Below are 17,092 nucleotides of genomic sequence, written 5' to 3' on the forward strand. Positions count from 1 at the left end.
GTGTGAAGAAACAATCTCCTGGAGATGAAGCTACTCCTCAGGTGAGCTTTGTTCTTCCTTTTTCTTTCCTTTTTCCTCTTTTTCTTTCCTCTTTTTCTTTTCTTTTCTCTTTTCTTTTCTTTTCTCTTTTCTCTTTTCTTTTCTCTTTTCTTTTCTTCAGAAGCACGTATAGAATACTCTTTCTTTAGCATGGCGTGTCTTTTTTCCCCTTTTTTTTCTCATCACTTGAATAAAATGAGAAAAGAAATTGAGCAAACTTTTGCAAGGGCTTCAGATAAGGATTAGCAGGAATTAATACTAATATATAATACTAATGCAAGTTGAAACTCTGCTCTGTAGGTCAGCCTTGAAGAACTTACCCAAGTTTGTCAAGGTGTTGCTTGAACCATGTTTTGTTTCCTGTAATTCGAGTGACTGAAATGCTAACAGTTTTCTGTTTTGATGTAATGTGTATGGATTTCAACCAGAGCCTGAAGCGTGAAATTGGTCCCCAGGTGGATGCTAGATGACTAAGCTCCTATTATAGTTAGTAAAGCATTAGGCGATGGAGTCAAGGGAGTATGAAGATCCTGGAGTGGGCTCCACTGGTCAGTTCTCCTGAGGCTCTGGTGCCTGCCTTGGCTGGGTCTCCACCAGCTCTGTTTCAGAGCTGAGACACTTGGCACATGAAGGTGCCTGAATTTGCATGTCTCAACCTTAACAAAGAGGTAGAAGAACTTCTTGGTTAATGTCTTTATGGGAACGCCATCAGTTTGTCAAATGCGTAAGCTTTCTGCAAGTACATTGCTTTTGGGTGGCTCTTCTAGGAGGATGCTTTTGACTGGAAAAATCCAGTTAAAATCGGGCTCCTCTATAGGATCAGTAATCTCAATGAGAGGGAATTTGAACAGGGAAAGCAGTGTTGTTCTGCAACTGCAGCTAAGGGTTTTGAGGGGAAACGTGATCCAGGAAGGTCACGTGGTCTGAGTTAAGTGATGGTTCAGAGCAGATAATCACACTCTCCTCCTTGATCTCGATTTAAATGAGTGCTTTGTATTTTAAAGCAATTCTACAGACCAATATAGTTTTAATATTAGGGGTCAATTCTTCCACATCTTGCATGAGGTTTTCAGGTAGCAAAGGGAATAAAACTGTTAAAAGCCTGGCTATGGGCTTTTTTTTTTCTTATTTCATTTGCATAAAGGATATCGCCTGCATGAAAAACAGATAAGCAAGCAAGCAAACAAACAAACGAAAAGCAAGTTTATGTAAGAGCACTCTTAAACAGGCCCACTGCATTTGCTCTGAAGTAATAATGTACAGCTGGGGGAAAGCCAAGAGTCAGCTCTCGCTCCTCTCCTGATAAAAAAATCATCATTTTCATGAAACATTCTCAAATAAGAAAGTAAGCAGGGAAAATTGACCTAAAAGCTTTTTTTATCGTTCTCAATACTTTAAGATTTCTTGCCTTTTTTCCTTTCTTTTTTCTTTTTTTTTTTTTTCTTTCTATCCCATAAAAGTTTATTCTAGGCAGGTACGGAGAATGCAACACCTGCAGCTGGATTCTCAACTAATTTCTCACAGTGGTAAACTGTTTATAGATCTCTGTCTCCTCAGACTGAAGTGCCATTACAGTAGAAGATGAGTCTTTCTTCCTCATCTAGTCATTTCACCGTCCTGTAATTCTGCAGGAATGTCACGTACACTTGTCAGCCAGTGAACCCTGACGACAAGGAAATAGCTGCCTGTCTCACAGGTTACGTGGTTTGGGGTGGGAGGGTGCCAGGTGCCCTTTGCTTTAAGCACAGCAGCTGTATCTGCTGCGTGAGCCTGGCTGTAATCCCTGTACGGTAGGTGAAGAGGTCGTGAGAACTGCACGGGGAATACAAGCTACCTGCTCCTGCTCAGCTCTCTCCAGTCATTGTGATTCATCAGCTGTGAGCGTCTTGCGGTGTGACTGAGCTTCTAGAGCTATTTTCTGTCTGATGCTGTAGGTTTGTTCTGAAGGGGACCCTACCACTTCTGCTAAATGTCATTGATGGCAGCACAGCACTTCATTGTGAGAGCTGTGCTCGTGCCATCTGTTTGACACAACGCCTGAACAACAGGTGATACATTAGCAAAAAGAAAAAAAAATAAAGAATGTATTAAGCGTAAAGTTGTCTTGTGTTTTCCTTATGCACAAGTACGGATAATTTTGTTCATCCTGCCTTCTATATGCTGCCTTTATTGCAATAGAAGGGAAAAATATGCAGAATCTTAGTCCTTTTCCCACTGTATGTAGTTTAAGATGTTTACACTTAAGACACTGCCCACGTTGGTGCGTACTGCGAAGGTGGAATTGAGCTGCAAGGCTATGAACGCAGCGGGGTTTTCAGGATCTCGTCTTTGTATTGCACAAATAGCTGATAGCATGAGGGCTGAAGGAGAATGTGTGTGCATGCGTGTGTTACTGTAACTCTTCTTTTGATTTGTTTGCTGTTGTAGAATTGAATTATATTTCACCACTTCAGCAAATAGTGTTATCTCTTCTCTCCATCTGTATGTACTGAGTGATAGTGAACCTTTTCATCTGAACTTTATCTCCGCACTTTGCAAACGTTAACAATTAAATCTCACTATATTTGTGAGGTACAATACCTGTGAACTGTTACCGACTTGCAGGTGGAGCTATCAATACACAAGTAATTAGTTGGTTAGTCTAAGGTTAAGCAGTAAATTTACGGTCATGTCCTGGAGCAGAATCTGGAAGTCTCTTCTTCCAGTTGCCCATTCCAGCCCCATGTAGAGCCTGTAGCTTTTCTGGGATCAGCTATATAAAAATTCCTTTCAACCAGGACGTGTTCCTCCCTTTCTCTGACCCTCTTTCTGAAGCGAGCAGCTCTGCTGCCAGAACATGTGCTTCTGGGCTGCCTGTTCCTGTTCTGAAGGCGTTACGAGCCCTTCACAAGCTGGTCAGGTCATATTTCTCTTTTTGTTTTGTTTCCACGTTCATGAGCAATTGCTAGTCTTGTAAACTAATGTTCTTGTAAAAAGCGCTTGACCTGCTATTGGCAAGTCTATGATGATTGTTACCTGTGAGTTTTAGTGTGATGATTTCACTCTAAATAGGGAAGGTTAACTAGTTGAATTGGTGGTGAAGAATTCCTTGGGGGAAGGCACACTGACATGAGGCAGGAGCTGCACTGAGTAGCCTGTGCCACCTGCTTGGAGAAATGATGGACCGACTGTGACATGTCTAAAGGTGAGCTGCAAAGAGAAGAAAATTGAATTCACATCCTCTGCAGTTTCTTGTTGATGGCATAGTAGTAGTTTCTAGTGCATCTTTTAAATATTTCTATGCTTTTTTTTTTTTTTTTTTTGCATTACAAGTTCAGTCCATCTCTATGTTAAACATGTTGTATTATCAAGACAAGAAAAAAGCAAACAGAAGGTGAAGATTTTAATCACAGCTTGTATTAACCTCAACATGGATATTTCCTTCCAGGTGTTTAATGGGCAACATCTTTCAGCTAACCTGTAAGACCAGCAGTAAGTATCTTTCGAGTCTCTAAAATGTCTTCTAGTAAATCTAGGGAAGTTCTGACCTGAAATTCCTGTTATTTGAAGCAATAAAATCAAAATGATTCCCAATAGTTAAGCTGGAGGGTGGGGGACAGTAGCAGAGAGAGAGAAATGGCAAAACAGAACAATACAAATAAAAAAGCATGAACCTAACTTGATTGCCTGGGGGGAAAAAAGGTATATGGCTGCTTTTCAAAGCATGTGATGTTATTGGATGTGTGTGAGCTTTCAGAGCATCCCGTCAGGGTTGGGCACCGACGCAAGCAGGCAGAGGTGGAAACCGCCCTCCCAGGGCTTGCTCTCTTCTGGCTGATGGCATCAAAAAGGAGGTTTTGGCTGGAATTCTGAAAAGTCATTGTGAGTTGCAAGCTGCAATTGTTTATGCTGCCCTATATTCATTCTCATCTTACAAGTTCCAACCTCTTCCTTCCTAGAAACAATAAACCCAGGTTTTACTCGGTCCTTTTCTCCCTGCTCCTTTGTAGCTTCATAAGCAGCAACAGTAACTGAAGGCGTAGTATTGATAAAGCTTTGGTGGACAAGGGGATGTGAAGATTTATGTAATGCTGTGCAGTGCAAACTTATTCTGTGAAGTGCTATTGGATATGTTAGAAATGCACCAATTGCTGCAGAAATTGTAAGCCTTTCACCATAAGTGGCAATGACAAAATGTGAATGCAATGTTTTGTTTTTATTGAAGAGGACTTGGTATAAACAGCACCCAAAGATTCATAATGTTTCCATATGAAAGACTTCTCTGCATACCAGTCATTAAGCTGTGCATTTTTTTATGTTGTTCAGAGCCTGAAAGTAACACCTTGATTTCAGTAATGTCAAAGTTCACGTAGTTCTGAAGCTGAATTTAGTTTCTCCTGGGTTGTGCTTCTATACCTCGTGCAACTTAAAGCCTGAGCAAGTCTCCTGCTTTGATGATAAAAATTTAGCTCATTAAGAGGATGAGATTTAAAAAATTCTCCCAAAAAGGAGCTACATGGAGTAAGAGTTACACTAAGTACTGCAAAGGCTTTATGAAAACACAGTAGCAAAAAAAAGGCTGGATCAGAGGCATCGCAACTATGTGCTGGCTCTCAAACGCACAGTTCTCCTTGTGACTGTAGTGCTGGTAGCCTTGGCACAACGGCTGCAGTGCCGGATGTTTCAAATTGGCTCTGTCGATTTGTGAATATTTTAGTAGTTTTCTTCTGAAAGCTATGATGCTTTCAATCTTAAATACAGGAGGTGCTGGCTGATTCTCACGGGACTGAGGCAAAGGGATCAAGCAAGAAGCATATTGGTGTATCAAGGGGCAGCTCCTACCTTGGGTATAGTGGAGTCCATCCCCACCACAGCTTTACAAACCTAGTATTTTTTCTCTTTTCTTCTGTCTCAAATGATATGCAGTAGTGGTGGCATACTACAACACAAGTTTTAAGTCCATTTTAAAATGAAGGTAACTACTGACCTGTGCAAACTTTTTTACAACATGAAGTAACTTTTTACAACATGTTATCCCATAGATACATCTTTACTAACACTTTAACACCTTACACAATGCTTAGGTATTTCTGTGCCTGTGCAGTAGCCCTCGGTGCAGATTTCATTATCTATTCCTGATCTTGCTGAGATGCACCTGTGGCAACTTGGGCTGAGCACAAAAGGGGGTTAGAAGTGCAAGTTACAAGGACTTTTTTCTGGTTTTGAACATATAACAACCAAATATTTTCCTCTTGTCAGTATTATATTGATAATGAATTTTTTTTCTCTTCTTGTTTGTGTAGTACTGTGTTCCTATATCTCCGTTGCATTATTTTCATGCATAAGCATGTGCATGCATGCACACATGCACGTACACACACGTGCAGACACAGAAACCTACCATGAAATTTCTAGTTGAGATCTCCACCTGCTGTAAGCTGAGCCACGATTAGAAATGCTGTTGGAGGGCATGGGTAGGCCATAGAGCCTTAGAGCCACCACGGGTAGTATCAAAATGCTATTGTTATTTGTGATATACCGATAGCTGCTATTCATCTTGCTATTGCAATGGTATTGAGTAAAATTACAGAATCGCAGAGTGGTTGAGGTTGGAAGGCCGTTGGCTGGACTCTTTCCAGTAGGTCCATGTCTCTCTTGTACTGAGGAGCCCAGAACTGGACACAGCACTCCAGATGTGGCCTCACCAGTGCTGAGTAGAGGGGAAGGATCACCTCCCCTGACCTCCTGGCAACACTCTTCCTAATGCAGCCCAAGAGGCTGTCAACCTTCATTGCCTCAAGGGCACACTGGTGGCTCATGTTCAACATGGAGTCCACCAGGGCCTCCAGGTCCTTTTCTGCAAAGCCGCTTTCCGGTCTGTCAGCCCCCAGCCTGTCCTGGTGCCTGGTGTTGTCCCTTCCCAGGGGCAGGACTTTGCACTTCACTGTGTTGAAGTTCCTGAGGTCCCTGTCAGCCCATTTCTCCAGCCTGTCCAGGTCCCTCTGGATGGCAGCACAACTCTCTGGTGTGTCAGCCACTCCTCCCAGTTTTGTGACATCTGCAGCCTTGCTGAGGGTGCACTCTGCCCCATCATCTGGGAACCTCAAGGTGAACCTCTCACTTGTCTTGTGTTTCCAGGTGTGCTGATCATTTCTGTGACCTTTGTGGAGATTGATTTTTGATTTTCTTTTTTTTTTTTATTGTAAGTTGAGTAATAAAAATGCTGTTGCTTGCACCTTAGCAAGAACTGAGGCCTCCAGCCTCTTTGTCTTGTCTTGTTTTGCCAGTGGTCAGTGTAGGGCTGTCTTCTCCTATTATCTTTTTGTCACATAGTACTGGCAGTCACAATGGCCACATCTGTAGTCTAGGGGTCCCTCTCGGCAAACTAGTTGTCTCACCAAAGAAAAATTAGATGTCCATGCCTTTGGACTGTCTAGGAACTTTTAAGGGGCAAGCTTTCCAGTTCGAGTGCTCAGAGGCTGCATTCAAACAGTGGGATCTTTGAAAGGGAATGGTCCTAAATTTGGGGAAACACACCCGTAGAACAGGTAAGTAGAATATAACTAATACTGTTAGTCTTAGTTCACCTGACTGCTTTTCATTTGCTGAGGAGAGTGCTCCGTTTCCTCTCCATTTAGGGGATGTATCATCTTGCCTTTTCCTTCCCCACAGTTTGGGTGGGACACCACTGATGGATCAAATGGGTCTTTACTGGTTGTATTCACCTGAGGCCTCACGACCTACTGGCCTCTGTGTTTCTGTGTTAGTGAGATGTTAGTTAGGGGGAAAGCTGTCGGAGTTCACTTATTGCCGGTGGCTTTGCTTGCTTGTTTCAGCTGTTTCACGAGTGGGAAAGGAGCTTTCTCTGTTCACCACCTCCCCCCAGAACTGCATTTATATGTCCTTCTCAGCTCTGCTTAACGGAATTGTGGTTAGGGAATGTCAACACTGTCAGAATGACCCTGTAACAATAGTTTAAAGCAGATAACTGTGTCATCGCTTGTATAATCTTGTAAAATACGTATTGCTATTACTGTGATTCTGTGCTTGCAGTGAGGTCTTGACCAGATTCTCAGAAGCCTTTACTGCAGAGACAGAAATACGAAAGTCCAGCAAGCTCTTAAAGCATTGTTAGCATAAAATGTGTTGAATGTTAAATAGGAAAGGAAATTAATTTATGAGCTATTGAAGGCAATCTACTTCAGGAAGGACTTATCAGTACTATTGTAAGATGGGTATACTGGAGATAAGGAGCTCTGAAAAGAGGATTTCTGCATCAGCTATTTTCAGGCAAGGAAAACGCAGGAACTTAATCTCCCCATGTAGCCAGTGTAAGGAGGTGGATGCCTTTGAAAGGAGCAATTTAGTGGACTGGAAATCAATGCTTTGCTTTATCACATTTATACTTATCACTGCTTCTTTGTAGGGTTTTTGGCTTTGCCTAATGGTTCTCCTGAAGGACTGTAAGGCTGTTTGCTTTAGTAGTCTCTGGCTACAAAGTAGAGGAATATTTTGAAAAATCAATTTTTTTGGTAAAATGTTTCTCTGTAAAACCTAGCTCCTTTAGACCACGGCTTCACAAGCTTTTTGCATGGAAGAATCATGACCAGCCTGGACTTATGTGGTAGTCATGTGGCTATGTGGAAATAACAAACTTATAAATTCTGCTGTGTAACATGGACCTGTAAACTGTGGACTGCTTATCATGGCCAGAGAGAACACTGACATTCACTAAACTGTGATGTTTGGATCGTGACTTGTTTTTTTGGGTTCATGACCTGTTCTTTGTTTGTTTTAGTTTTGCTTTGTTTTGTTTCTTCTCCCCCCTGCCTGCCCCGCTTCCTTCCCTCCCAAATGAAGTTACAGGTGAGAAATGAGAGGTAGAGAGACATCTGCTCTGGTTAGGGTTGTGTATTGGCATATGAAGAGTCTTCCCACTTCAGTCAAAGGAAAAATTTGGTTAACTTACATAGGAGTAGGATTGAGTTATGCCTTGTATTATTATTATTTGTACACTTATTTTCAGCAAGGATGATGCGATCAGGTAAAAACTGTTGGCAATGTCACTCTGTTTCATTTTTGTCAGTTCTGGCATTTGGGAAGATACAGGAACTGTTCCATGTTTTCATTCTGGAAACATTACAAATGGTTCATGGCAGTGGGTAGCACAGGAGAGTTCAAACACATTGCAATTGAAATATTTATGATAGAATAAAAGCTGACGATCTTTTATTTATTGAGAACTAATTAATAAATGTTCATTCTGGAAGAAGGAAGATTTTATGAATAGGTATTTAACATTTCTTTAATTAACTCATTAAAAGTGGCATCACTAGGCTCAGGGTTGGATGTTTGTAATGCTGCTTTGGACTCTGGAGCAATATGCTGACATCCAACAGACTCAAAAATTGGCTTTTTGACTTTTTCTCTTGTGTAAGTATTTCTAACATTTTTAATAACTTCTTTAATAACATCTTTTTTGGATTCTACTGCTGACAGTGTAATGATGATTAATTTCAGTTACTGGATGTTAAATTAGTTTTAGCCTTATTGAGCAGTTCATGGGGAGAGAAGCTAAAGCTTAAGTTTTGTGAAGTTCAAGTGTGAAGCAGGGGTGAAAAATGAATCCACAGAGTCCTACGTCCTCTTAGGCTATGCACATAGAGTATTTCTCTTGCAGCTTCCCAGATTCAAATCAGATACCAGCTTGCCAGTCCTATTTTCCTAAAAGTATCTGTACCTTGAAAATCTCCAGAAAGTATGGCTGCTTCTTCATGTACTCTTCTGTGGTGATGCAGCTGTGATACAGTTCAGCTGCGCTATGGTTGTAGGTGCAGTATGTCGAGCTTGAGCCTTTGCAGCATTTCTGGCATTCGTCTATCAGTTTAACATAGTTTGGATCAGTTTTAACACATTTGGATCAGGCTGAGAGGGAGAAAAAAATCAAGTTGCATGTATTTTAATGCATTACTCAAGATTGACTGAAACACTGCCTTGCAGTAATAACAACAATACCAAGGACTGGATTAAGGTTGTCTGATGGTATTTTGATAGTAAGCGTAAATTATATAGTACCAGCAAGCTTGCTTGAATAGAAAGGGAAAAAAAATAAATTATTTTCTCATTAAACAATTTTATGTTTACTTAAGCTCTGTAAGTGCATCCACTTTACAAAAGGCTAGGGAATATTTAACTAGAATGAGCTAAAAACAAAGAAATAGAAAGAGGAAAGTCATATTCCACTTTATTATTTATACCAGCTCTTGGTCACTTGACATGGAGGTTACAGTAACTCCTAGATAATGGTATGGAGGCATAGGCAGCTAAGCATAAAAAAGCAGGATGGAGAGCAGACTGAAATCAGGAACCAATTCCCTTCTCATGTACCTCCACACACTCGCATCCATGACAGAAAATGCTTCCAAATGAGCATGGTAAATTCCAGGCAAAATTGACTCGATCTCCTGTGACTAAAAGCATTTCAAACAGATAAGTTAACCCACAGATTCTTTAGTTCCCTTTTGTTCTGTGTGAGACAAGAGTGAGACACAGGAGCGCAGTGTCCTGGTCCTGTTTCTTCCTGCACATGCGCTGTCCTCACCAAGTAAAAAGTCCTGAAAGTTGTTTCCAGTTTCTTTATGTAAGATCATAGCACCCTGTATGGGGAGACTGTATGACTTGTCCCTCGGTCATATTTGTTTGAGACAGTAAATTTAAAACCAAGTAACATTGTGTTAGGGTAGATTAGCTGACTTAATTTTGTATTGACAAATATATAATAATCTTTAACCTGAAAGAAGCACAGCACTCTCCAAACTAATGGTATTTCACTGAAGTGCTCAGTTCTTCTAGGCAAAAGGGAAATTAGAAAGAAGCTCTTCCACATACCCTGCAACTTGTCCCAGTGAGAAAGACTGATGCTGACAAAGTGGTGTTTGTACTTCTAGCAGGCCTGGACTTCTTGGGCACTGTAGATCATGACCTTTGCAGTCATCTCTCTTCTGAATGATCAGTCCTACTGTTGTTTCTGTCTGTAGACATGCTGGAGCCAGTGAGCTCCATAGATAATATACATTTGTCGTGATATCACCTGTTGAAATAGTTTGGTATTAATGTCATTGAGGGAGAGATTCTCAACCCAAAAGTGCACTTTTTTTCTTTCAATTTAAAAGATGCATTCTGTGGGATTTTAATAGAAGATTTGGTTTTCCTCCTTATGTGATGGTGATATGGTCGTAATGTGATATGCATGTATTTCTACAAACTCACTGCAAGACAACAGCCATTTTGTGATACTGTTCCATTGAAATGCTGTTGGGTTTTTTCTTTTTCTTTTTTCTTTTTATTTATGCAAAGATTTATCTGGGATCAGCAATACTCTAAATTCTCAATTTTGAATATTGTTTCATATTGTAGAGAGGTAAATCCATGTAATTTTACAGCAAAATCCCATTTCAGCTTTGTTCCATGACCTGCTGCCAGTGCTATGAGCTGCCATTATCTCTTTGCCACCTGGCTTGACTTCTGCAGGTATCATGACCACTTACCCCAGTGTCCTTGGCTGAATTTGGCAATTCTGGTTTTTCAGAAATAGTCTTCTCTCTGACAGTGGCTCTGACTTTTGACAACACTTTTGTGCTCAATGATCCACTCTACCTTTCAAGTAACGCCTTCAAACTGGCTCAGCTTGTCTCTGCAGTTCTTGTCTTTATGGGCACAGAGAAGAATTCTTCCCCTCACGGTGTTAGCCTGACAGAATAATGAATACGAGCGCTTGGATACCTCTGCTTTATTTTCCTGTTTCTTTCTAGTGCCTGCCTTAAAATTCTCAATTAAGCAGGACGGCTGGCACTTTCCATTTGATTGTGAGTTCAGTGTTCTTGAGCCTCTCTTCACTGGCTATTATCCTTTGCTACTAGTTTTTACCTACTCTTAAAAATTCTGGCTAGACTTGTGTCAAGCAGACATTTGTTTTAAGATGTTCTTTCCAAGTATTTCTTGACCATCTGTTGATAATGAAGCTGATGTGCAATCCAGCAGCTCACTGCCTTTTGCTGGAGTGGTACTTCTGCTCTGCCTGGCTGATCTCACGCTGTATGCTGCTTGCCTTTTCATTCACCATTTTATTTTTCAGGATGTGGGAGCTGGCTTCCAGCTCCTATCAACAGTCAAGTTACAGTGTGCTGAGGCAGTATCCTGTAGAAGCTCACTCCATTTGTTGTCGCAGGTGGTGAACGTACTTGGAGGTCTTTGAGAAAATATCAGATAGTTTAAAATCCTAATGATTATTGCACTCACAACGCTAAGGGTCTGTATCTGCAGTAGCATTTTTACTTCTTCGGGGTCAGTGATAAATAAATGTCTCAGTTCTGAACTTGTGACTGATTTCATAACCATCCTTTTTCTATTATTCTATTCAATTTTACATTTGTAAAATGTACATTAAGACATAGTTGTTGTATGTCTTAAGTTTAGTGCAAGTGCAAGTAAGTTAATATATGCACTTTCTTTTAGTTGGAAGCTGTGACTTTTCCACCCTTTGTGAAATTTTAATCTTTTATACCTTTTTTTATACCTTATACATGTGTTTAACTGTTGTTTATAGTGAAGATCCCAGTCTCATCTTATTGTACAGTTTTAATTTGCACTATTGAGTACTTTATCGTGGAAAAAAAGTGTTGATTTTCTCTCTTTGGCTTCTAGTTTCCTGTTCATTTATTGCTGTCTTGTTTTTTGCTTGGGGCTGACAAACTTTTAATTTTTATTTTTGCATTTCATTAATGTCTTATATGAGAAATTTCGAAGTCACTGACAGCTGAATTTGTTTCTGAAACCGTTGACATAATTATTCTATGTATAAGCTTTTTCCATTAAGTGTTTTCTACACGACATCACTGGTTTTCTTCTTGTATTCTCTTTGCACCTTGTACATATGCTATTGACTGAGTGCTGGTTTATTTTCCTTGTCGCTTGCTTGCCCCTTTCTCCTCGGTGTGTTGTCTCTGCCCTTGTTTAATTTGTAACTTATGTTTGCGTACAAGCTTGTTTATCAGGTTTGTGCGAGTCCCTACTGTTTGGTAGAGTTTGCGTCAACTTTCTGTGCTTTCATTTCAGCTATTGCCGTTCCCATTTCTGTTACTAGTGCCATCTGTCCATCTCTGGAAACTGCGTAGTTACATGAGTCTGTTGGTTTTTGTAGCTTGGCGAAATATTACTGTGTGGTTCCTTCAACTTCTTGATTACACTGTTCAAGAATGTCTTTCATATATGTTATTTTTTTGTGGATTTAAACTGCTTCTGGAGAATTCCCAGGATTCCCCTGCCTCACCCCCTGCAATCTTCTGTTTTATTTAAATGCTCTGGCATTATATAGCAGCATTTTTTAATTGCTGCTCCTTGTTCCACTGCACTTGGCTCCCCGCCTCCCGCCCTTTTTCTCTCTTCTTACTGCAATTTCATAGTGTCTCTCATTATCTAGGGAAACCTCACTTATTAAAGAACTTCCCTTTAAAGCTCATCTGCTTGGAAACAAGAATCTGATCTACTAACAGATTCTCATTGGTTATATTTTATTTATATATTCCTTTGCAATATTCATATTCTCTGGTTTCATGCCGCAATGTTGTTTCTAGACCTGTTTCTAGCTTTGCTTCATCATGAAGCCAGAATCACTGTCCAGTTTTTTTTCTACCCTTTTTATTAGGTCTGGATGCAAACAGTTGTCTTTACTTTTTAGCCCATATTAAGGTTTTTAAAAAACAATTTAGAAACTGGATTAAAGTTTACTATCTATTCTGTGCTTCTGCAGAAGTCTGTAAAACTGCAGTCAGACACATCTCTGGAAAGAGTTTTCTGTTCCCACAGGCTTTTGCTAATTGTTAGCCAGCACATTGGACAGTCAAAGCCATTTCATACCTACCTGAGATCCCCCTTATCTGATACACTTTAAAGTACTATCTCATACATAAGTTTTTAGCAGTTAATGGCTTAATTAAATATCTGTGAAATCAAATTAAGAGAAGTCAATGAGAGTTGAGTAAGATAAGGTAAAACAATAGAGGAACTCTGCCAGCCCAGGAAAATAAAATAATCTTTCAGCTACTTCTAGCAGCAAATCGCCAGTACCAAGCCTGATTCCTGCATCCTGACTCTTGTACAAACTAACGTAATTTTGGTGAAAGGGGATGCGGGTTTTTGTGAGCAGATGCTGGAGGAGCATGTGCAGAGCTTGCTGTGGGAAGCACAACAGCGGATTTCCGTCTCAGGAATGGTGTCTGGCCAGGCCATGTGCAGAAATGAAAAGTTCAGGGGAAGGTGTCTGCCGAGTTGTCTCTTCTTGTGAGCCTGACTGCAAGACTGGTATCAGAAGAGGCTTTCTCACATGCTATATGATGCTTCAGAGGAGGTCAGAAATGCTGCTTGGGTGGTATGTCAGCACATTGTTCCAGTCTGAGAAGAAATAGAGAAGCACAGAGCACTGCAACAGGTGAATGAAAGGAGCACTAATGAAGCTTTATTGGTTGTCAGCAACTCTCATGTTTGAGGTTTTTTTGTGCTATAGATGGAGGCTGGAGTCAAATCTTATAATGCCTTTGTTTCTTCTCTTCCCTGTTTTTTAAACTATTCTCTACCTATTCAGTATTTTTGCATATGAAGAAAATCCTACTTTCCTTGTGATGAAAAAGACTGGAATTGAGCTTCTCAGCTTGACAAGTGGCTCTTCCAATATAAAACTTCATATTCTTACCTTCCTTTATTGCTCTCAACAACGAAAAATTATAGACTGACAACAACCCAGTGAGTTAAGGATTTCAAAACTCAGCAAGTTTGGAAATTGCTACATTAACCTAATCAAGTCTTCATACAAGTGTAGCTCCTTGACATTTAATGCACAGAGTCTACCACCTGAAAGTCAGCTGGCAGTTCTATAGGTCCAGTGAAATACTCTGAGCAGTCTTGTCTCCTACACTAGTGGGTTGAATTGACTTTGAATCTTATTTCCTTAGCTTCAGCTTCCAATCATTTGTCTCAATACTGCTTTGTCTGCAGGACCTCAATGTACTTATAATCCCAAAGGATGTAATTAAGTAACTTTCTGAACTAAATATGCTGGATTCCTTTGATGCTTCTCATCTTTTAGTTATTTTAGCAGCTCTTGTTTGAAACTTTCTGGATTTTTTATTTCTTCTTAAAGTCCTCTTTGAAATGTGAATATTTGGGTGTCATGATCTGATACAGCACTCTGCTGAAGTCACAGCAGAACCAAATGCTGAGATATATAAAGTTTCCCTGTTTTTCTCATCTGACTTGTTGACGTGCACGAAAATCACAGTAACCCTCGTTGCATACTGAGTGCTTATGTTCATCTCATTATCCCTACTTTTTCCATCATCACTGTTTTCTTGGGTAATCTCTCATACTGACATGTGGCTTTCATTTTTAACTCTATACGTATGTTTTTACATAAATGTATGGAGTCATGTATTAGGTGCTTACACACAGGGGCCTGTTGCATTCAGAAGTCACAGCGGGCTTTTGGAGCACCTCCCGCTATGTCTCTGCAGTAAAATGATACCTATGAAGGTTGGCTGGACTTGCTTTCCTGTGTGCAGGGTGTGCAGGTTTCTGGCTGAGATGGACACATTTCCTACCAAGAATCATTTCAGGTGTAGAAAATTTCACTACTGAGGAAGGACTGGAAATATTAAAGTTGCTTAGCCTCAAGAAAAGAATAGTAATGGATCTTCCAAAGTAACAGGAATATACTGCACAGGGGAAAAAATATCACTGCTTGTTGATGTCTATGGTGAATAAGGAAGAAATAAGCTGGACCATGAAGGACTCCGCTTAAACACAAAAAATTGTAGTAACAAGTATGGAGAAGCCTTGCCATGCCTTCCCTGGGCAGTCTTAATCACTGAAGTCTTTAAGAATAGGCTGGATGAAGGCAGGTGTAACTAATCCCAACTCAAGATAAGGTGAACTAGGTACCAATCCAAGCCATTTCTTCCATTGCTCATGCAGATACCTTCCCGCTTAGCAGTTCGACTGAAATCATGACCAGCATCCTCCTAAAAAGGAAGCATTTTCTGCCACTGCTGACATCTGTATGAAACAGAGACCTTTATATAAAGACGGTTATTATGAGAAAAGGTTCTGCATTATAGGCTGTTATTATTGCAATGAACTTTTAGTATTTTTAGTGAGGAGTTCTTATTAACAGTTGATATTCATGAATCATGCAGCTAAGCACTCAGACTTGCCACTTATTAAGAGCACTGACAATTTTTTCAGGACAAATTATTTTCGAGTAATTGATAACAACCCCAGAGAGCTATCAAATCTCAACAAATCAATGCTTGAAGGAAAAACAATTAAAGAACTAATAGACATCAAAACATAAATCTCATGTGCCATGGCTGAATAAAAAGATTTGACTGACTATCAATTTTTACTGCTCTGAAATTGCTTTTCTTTAAGCATAATCAGAATTTATTTTGATTATTTCATTTTATTTCAGCAAGTGGCTTTTAATATGCATCTATGTACTTGAAGTGCCATTCAAAGCAGCTAGAGCTTGGTGTTGTCTGAATAAAAATAACGCACTAACGTTACTATGCCTGTGTGAATTTATGTAAAACATCCATTTTTAAAACCCATTATGTTCTTAAAAAAGCATGACTGTGATTTGGAAATTCTGGTAACTGAAGAGAGAGCTAGGTGCTTTTACCTTGGCAATCAGAAGGATAAGTATAGCACATAAGTGCCTGGCTTTTAGTGGAGATATACAATAGCAGTATGAATGTGCAAGTGTGTATGAAAAAAGTAAAGCAGGTTGACGCAAATGACTGCATCTGTTCTATTTTACATAGTTTATAGTAACTGCATGATCTCTTTAGCCCTGATCTTCTTCATATGCTGTCCCTAACCCCCTCAGTTACTGAACATTAATTATTGGAGATCTTCTTTTGTCTCAAATCATCTACAGAAGCAGAAATTAAGCCATTCTATGAAAAGTGCTCTGGAGTGCCGAACCTCTTGATTAGGGATAGTAACTGTGGGTTTCAGGTTAAATGAATCTCCCCCAAGTAAAACAGAAGTTATGAGACTGTTTTGGTAAGAAGTTGCAAGATCTTTCAGAGTTTAGACTTACAGAACATGATAGTTGACTTTCTAGTGACCTTTGCATGAAAACAAACAATAAAAGAAAAACCTTTGTTTAAAACACAGTGATCAAGTCCCAATCAAACTGTATTGCGATATTTTTAGTTTAACTACATTTCTTGTGGTGATGGTTTCCCATTGTTAGCAGTTATGGTTAGCTCAGTCAAAGTAACTGTAGCCCAGCTGATTATTTTATTTTATTTTATTTTATTTTCCCCTGTTGGATGTCATTAAGGAGGTGCAGAAATGAAGTCTAAGTGAAGGAAATAAATTGACATTCTTGAGAAAAGCAAGAGCAAAGCTGAGCAGGCATTGAAGAAATGCATTTTTCAGTTTGAGATTGCAAGAGAGAGACAGTATGCAGCACCTGAATTTAGTGCCATAGGCTCAGTTTTTACAATATGTACCATTGGTATTAGCCCAGCATTATGTGATCAACTTGTGCTTGATCTCAAAGTGGATGGGGGGATACTCATGTTGCAGTAAAGAGAGGACATTTAGATCTCTTATGATACAATGGAACATTGTGTTGGTCTATGGACAAGGCAAGTTTTGAATAACAGGAGTAGCCAAACAACATGCACAAAGCACAACAGTTTTGAATAAAAAGCAAAAGCTACTGTAAAAGCATCCTCTCCACCTTGAGGAGAACCCTCCTTCTGCCTTCAGATCTCTTGCCCTGTCACTCCATTTATCTCCAGTACATTTGAACTTGTGTCTTCCCACTAAGAGCATCTCCCGTGTCTGCACTTTGTAGACCTGTTTTTATTTCTTTTTTTTCCTTTATTGTGAGAGTTATACCCATTGCCAACTCTGGAAAGATTTATTTATTTCCTGATTTATCTGATGAAGATATTTGTGAAGAGTGGTTATAAGATGTGGTTTCCCACGGTGCCCCATCATATCTTTT

This window comes from Fulmarus glacialis, unplaced genomic scaffold, assembly GCF_000690835.1.
Source record: "Fulmarus glacialis isolate BGI_N327 unplaced genomic scaffold, ASM69083v1 scaffold5246, whole genome shotgun sequence".
NCBI classification, from domain to species: Eukaryota; Metazoa; Chordata; class Aves; order Procellariiformes; family Procellariidae; genus Fulmarus; species Fulmarus glacialis.